The sequence below is a fragment of the Procambarus clarkii genome, chromosome 42 (genome assembly GCF_040958095.1).
Source record: "Procambarus clarkii isolate CNS0578487 chromosome 42, FALCON_Pclarkii_2.0, whole genome shotgun sequence".
Classification (NCBI taxonomy): Eukaryota; Metazoa; Arthropoda; class Malacostraca; order Decapoda; family Cambaridae; genus Procambarus; species Procambarus clarkii.
The window spans coordinates 1272374-1278480 of NC_091191.1; the positions used below are offsets into that span (position 1 = coordinate 1272374).

Here is a 6107-nt window from a genome sequence, read left to right on the forward strand (position 1 = left end):
GCAGACGTTATTCTTTTTATGTGGGCTTCAGGAGACAGGTTTGGTGTGATATCAACTCCTAGATCTTTCTCTCTGTTCGTTTCATTAAGTACTTCATCTCCTATTCTGTATCCTGTGTTTGGCCTCCTATTTCCACCACCTAGTTTCATTACTTTGCATTTACTCGGGTTGAACTTCAACAGCCATTTGTTGGACCATTCACTCAGTCTGTCTAGGTCATCTTGTAGCCTCCTACTATCGTCCTCAGTTTCAATCCTCCTCATAATTTTACCATCATCGGCAAACATTGAGAGAAACGATTCTATACCCTCTCGAAGATCATTTACATATATCAGAAACAGTATAGGTCCAAGGACTGACCCCTGCGGTACTCCACTCGTAACGTCTCGCCAATCTGAGACCTCACCCCTCACACTGACTCGTTGTCTCCTGTTACTTAGGTACTTCTGTATCTAACGGAGTACCTTCCCTTTCACTCCAGCCTGCATCTCCAGTTTTTTTCACTAGCCTCTTGTGTGGCACTGTGTCAAAGGCTTTCTGACAATCCAAAAATATGCAGTCTGCCCACCCTTCTCTTTCTTGCCTTATTTTTGTTGCCTGGTCGTAGAATTCAAGTAACCCTGTGAGGCAGGACCTGCCATCCCTGAATCCATGTTGATGCTGTGTTACAAAGTTCTTTCGCTCCAGATGTTCCACTAGCTTTCTTCGCACAATCTTCTCCATCAACTTGCATGGTATGCAGGTTAGGGACACTGGTCTGTAATTCAGTGCCTCCTGTCTATCCCCTTTCTTGTATATCGGGACTACGTTAGCTGCTTTCCAAATTTCTGGCAGTTCCCCTGTTGCCAGTGATTTGTTATACACCATGGAGAGCGGGAGGCACAGTTCTTCTGCTCCTTCCTTTAGTATCCAAGGGGAGATTCCATCTGGACCTATAGCCTTTGTCACATCCAATTCAAGTAAACACTTCCTTACTTCCCCGCTGGTAATCTCAAACTCTTCCAGTGGTTCCTGGTTAGCTATTCCCTCTCTTATCTCTGGGATTTCTCCTTGCTCCAAGGTGAAGACCTCCTGGAATTTCTTATTCAGTTCCTCACACACTTCCTTGTCGTTTGTAGTGAATCCTTCTGCCCCTAACCTTAATTTCATAACCTGTTCCTTTACTGTTGTTTTTCTCCTGATGTGGCTATGCAGCAATTTAGGCTGAGTCTTTGCCTTGCTTGCGATGTCATTTTCGTATTGTCTTTCTGCCTCTCTTCTCATCCTAACATGTTCATTCCTGGCATTCTGGTATCTTTCTCTGCTCTCCAGTGTCCTGTTATTCCTATAGTTTCTCCATGCCCTTTTACTTTGCTGCTTAGCTAGCCTACATCTCTGATTAAACCATGGGTTTCTCATCTTCATTTCACTGTTTTCCTTTTGGACTGGGACAAACTTGTTTGCTGCATCCTCGCATTTTTGCGTGATGTATTCCATCATATCTTGGGCCGTCTTTTCCCTGAGCTCTGTTTCCCATGCTATATCTGCTAGGCATTTTCTTATCTCCTCATAGTTTCCCTTTCGGTATGCTAACCTTTTGGTTTCGGTATCCCTTCTCGAGTTCAATAACCCTTCTTCAATCAGGTACTCAAACACCAATACACTGTGGTCGCTCATTCCTACTGGGTCCTCAAAACTGATTTCTCTTATGTCAGAGTCGTTCAGGGTGAAAACCAGGTCGAGTCTCGCTGGTTCGTCATTTCCTCTCATCCTTGTGGGTTCACTGACATGCTGGGTTAAGAAGTTTCTAGTCGCCACCTCCAGTAGTTTGGCTCTCCACGTATCCTCGCCTCCATGCGGTTCCTTGTTCTCCCAATCAATCCTGCCGTGATTGAAGTCCCCCATGATGAGCAGGTGGGATCTATTTCTACAGGCAGAAGAGGCTGCCCTCTCAATTATAGTGTTAACTGCCATGTTGTTGCTTTCGTACTCTTGACTGAGTCTTTTGTCATTTGGTGGAGGATTATATATTACTGCTACTACTATCCTTGGTCCTCCCATTGTCATGGTGCCTGCTATGTAGTCTCTGAAACCCTCACAGCCCGGGATAGCCATCTCCTTAAAACACCATTCCTTTCTCATGAGTAGGGCCACTCCTCCTCCTCCCCTACCTTCCCTCTCTTTCCTTATTATTGTGTACTCCTGGGGAAACACGGCATTCGTTATGATTCCAGAGAGTTTTGTTTCAGTGAGTCCAATTACATCTGGGTTCACTTCTTGTGCTCTTTCCCTTAGTTCACTTGCCTTGCTTGTGATCCCATCTATGTTCGAGTACATTGCCCTGAAACTAACTCTCTTCTGCTTCTCCTCTGGGGAGGACCTGTGGGGTCTGGGGTGAGCGGGAGCTGGGAGGATCTGGTATGGGGAGACTGGTGGAGGAGGAAGGGCTTGGGGGGGTAGGGGGGAGGGGGAGGGTAGGGGGAGTGGGTGAGGGGGAGAGGGGGAGGGTAGGGGGAGTGGGTGAGGGGGGGAGGGGGAGGGTAGGGGGAGTGGGTGAGGGGGGGAGGGTTGGGGGGTGGGTTTTGGGGGGGCAATAAAGTGGGGAGGGCTTGGGGAAAACATTATTGCCAACAGCATTTGGTGTTCCCAGGCGGTCACCCATCCAAGTACTAACCAAACCCAACGTTGCTTAACTTCGCTGATCGGACGAGAAGCGGTGTTCCCAACGTGGTATGGCCGTTGGCATAACACGTTGGCGTGTTGGCGTGTGTGTGTGTGTGTGTGTGTGTGTGTGTGCGTGTGTGTGCGTGTGTGTGTGTGTGTGTGTGTGTGTGTGTGTGTGTGTGTGCGTGTGTGTGCGTGTGTGTGTGTGTGTGTGTGTGTGTGTGTGTGTGTGTGTGTGTGTGTGTGTGTGTGTGTGTGTGTGTGTGTGTGTGTGTGTGTGTATTCACCTAGTTGTGTTTGCGGGGGTTGAGATTTGCTCTTTCGGCCCGCCTCTCAACTGTCAATCAACTGTTTACTAACTACTTTTTTTTCCACACCACACACACCCCAGGAAGCAGCCCGTGACAGCTGACTAACTCCATGGTACCTATTTACTACTAGGTAACAGGAACATTCAGGGTGAAAGAAACTTTACCCATTTGTTTCTGCCTCGTGCAGGAATCGAACCCGCGCCACAGAATTACGAGTCTTGCGCGCTATCCACCAGGCTACCAGGACCCCAATGTGTGTGTGTGTGTATACTTACCTAGTTGTACTCACCTAGTTGTGTTTGCGGGGGTTGAGCTCTGGCTCTTTGGTCCCGCCTCTCAACCGTCAATCAACAGGTGTCCAGATTCCTGAGCTTACTGGGCTCTATCATATCTACACTTGAAACTGTGTATGGAGTCAGTCTCCACCACATCACTGCCTAATGCATTCCATTTGTCAACCACTCTGACACTAAAAAAGTTCTTTCTAATATCTCTGCGGAAACTTTCTCACACACACACACATTTGTGTGTGTGTGTGTGTGTGTGTGTGTGTGTGTGTGTGTGTGTGTGTGTGTGTGTGTGTGTGTGTACTCACGTAATTGTACTCACCTAATTGTGCTTGCGGGGGTTGAGCTCTGGTTCTTTGGTCCCGCCTCTCAACCGTCAATCAACAGGTACAAGTGTGTGTGTGTGTGTACTCACCTATTTGTGCTTGCGGGGGTTGAGCTTTGGCTCTTTGGTCCCGCCTCTCAACTGTCAATCAACTGGTATACAGATTCCTGAGCCTACTGGGCTCTATCATATCTATATTTAAAACTGTGTATGAAGTCAGCCTCCACCACATCACTGCCTAATGCATTCCATCCGTTAACTACACTGACACTGAAAAAGTTCCTTCTAACGTCTCTGTGGCTCATGTGAGTACTCAGTTTCCACCTGTGTCCCCTTGTTCGCGTCCCACCAGTGTTGAATAGTTTCTCCTTGTTTACCCTGTCGATTCCTCTGGGGATTTTGTAGGTTGTGATCATGTCTCCCCTTACTCTTCTGTCTTCCAGTGTCGTAAGGTGCATTTCCCGCAGCCTTTCCTCGTAACTCATGCCTCTTAGTTCTGGGACTAGTCTAGTGGCATACCTTTGGACTTTTTCCAGCTTCGTCTTGTGCTTGACAAGGTACGGGCTCCATGCTGGGGCCGCATACTCCAGGATTGGTCTTACATATGTGGTGTACAAGATTCTGAATGATTCCTTACACAGGTTCCTGAACGCTGTTCTGATGTTAGCCAGCCTCGCATATGCCGCAGACGTTATTCTTTTTATGTGGGCTTCAGGAGACAGGTTTGGTGTGATATCAACTCCTAGATCTTTCTCTCTGTTCGTTTCATTAAGTACTTCATCTCCTATTCTGTATCCTGTGTTTGGCCTCCTATTTCCACCACCTAGTTTCATTACTTTGCATTTACTCGGGTTGAACTTCAACAGCCATTTGTTGGACCATTCACTCAGTCTGTCTAGGTCATCTTGTAGCCTCCTACTATCGTCCTCAGTTTCAATCCTCCTCATAATTTTACCATCATCGGCAAACATTGAGAGAAACGATTCTATACCCTCTCGAAGATCATTTACATATATCAGAAACAGTATAGGTCCAAGGACTGACCCCTGCGGTACTCCACTCGTAACGTCTCGCCAATCTGAGACCTCACCCCTCACACTGACTCGTTGTCTCCTGTTACTTAGGTATTCCTGTATCCAACGGAGTACCTTCCCTTTCACTCCAGCCTGCATCTCCAGTTTTTTCACTAGCCTCTTGTGTGGCACTGTGTCAAAGGCTTTCTGACAATCCAAAAATATGCAGTCTGCCCACCCTTCTCTTTCTTGCCTTATTTTTGTTGCCTGGTCGTAGAATTCAAGTAACCCTGTGAGGCAGGACCTGCCATCCCTGAATCCATGTTGATGCTGTGTTACAATGTTCTTTCGCTCCAGATGTTCCACTAGCTTTCTTCGCACAATCTTCTCCATCAACTTGCATGGTATGCAGGTTAGGGACACTGGTCTGTAATTCAGTGCCTCCTGTCTATCCCCTTTCTTGTATATCGGGACTACGTTAGCTGCTTTCCAAATTTCTGGCAGTTCCCCTGTTGCCAGTGATTTGTTATACACCATGGAGAGCGGGAGGCACAGTTCTTCTGCTCCTTCCTTTAGTATCCAAGGGGAGATTCCATCTGGACCTATAGCCTTTGTCACATCCAATTCTAGTAAACACTTCCTTACTTCCCCGCTGGTAATCTCAAACTCTTCCAGTGGTTCCTGGTTAGCTATTCCCTCTCTTATCTCTGGGATTTCTCCTTGCTCCAAGGTGAAGACCTCCTGGAATTTCTTATTCAGTTCCTCACACACTTCCTTGTCGTGTGTGTCACTTCCTTGTGTGTGTGTGTGTGTGTGTGTGTGTGTGTGTGTGTGTGTGTGTGTGTGTGTGTGTGTGTGTGTAAAATCTTACTCCCCTATTGAAAGTGATTTATGTAAATCCGGCCCCTTTCGGGTCCCCCTGGTTTCCTCCCCCCCCCCCCACCCCCACCCTTATCACAGTCATCCGCCAGATTTACAATAGTGTCCAACCACTTGAGCTGGACGGTAGAGCGACGGTCTCGCTTCATGCAGGTCGGCGTTCAATCCCCCGACCGTCCACCAAGTGGTTGGGGGGCACCATTCCTTCCTTTCTCCCCCCGTCCCATCCCAAATCCTTATCCTGACCCCTTCCCAGTGCTATATAGTCGTAATGGCTTGGTACTTTACCCCCCTTCCCATTTCCGGATGTTATCAAATAAAGCCCCTTTCTTATGTAAGATTTCTGCAGCCTCGCTCAGTCACCGCGGTACTGCCTCGTCTGGTGACCAAATAACACACTAGAAGGTGAAGGGACGACGACGTTTCGGTCCGTCCTGGACCACTCTCAAGTCGATTGTGTTTCAAGATTGAATTGTGTCGATTCAATCGACTTGAGAATGGTCCAGGACGGACCGAAACGTCGTCGTCCCTTCACCATTCTAGTGTGTGGTCTGGTCAACATACTTTAGCCACGTTATTGTGACTCATCGCCTGCTCTAAGGCAAATATGTACAAGAATGTAAAAACTCTTGTATATATATAAATACAT

At 47.6% G+C, this 6107-nt stretch overlaps 1 protein-coding gene and 1 non-coding gene across 2 annotated transcripts in view; one reads left to right on the top strand and one right to left on the bottom strand.

Annotated features, from left to right (window-relative positions):
• LOC138373334 (uncharacterized) overlaps window positions 1-6107 on the top strand; it is a 77024-nt gene that overhangs the window by 51394 nt on the left and 19523 nt on the right. The gene's annotated exons all lie outside the window — the stretch shown is intronic.
• On the bottom strand, window positions 2605-2723 carry LOC138373625 (5S ribosomal RNA). The gene has a single exon (XR_011231280.1). It is a non-coding gene; the product is annotated as a 5S ribosomal RNA (ribosomal RNA).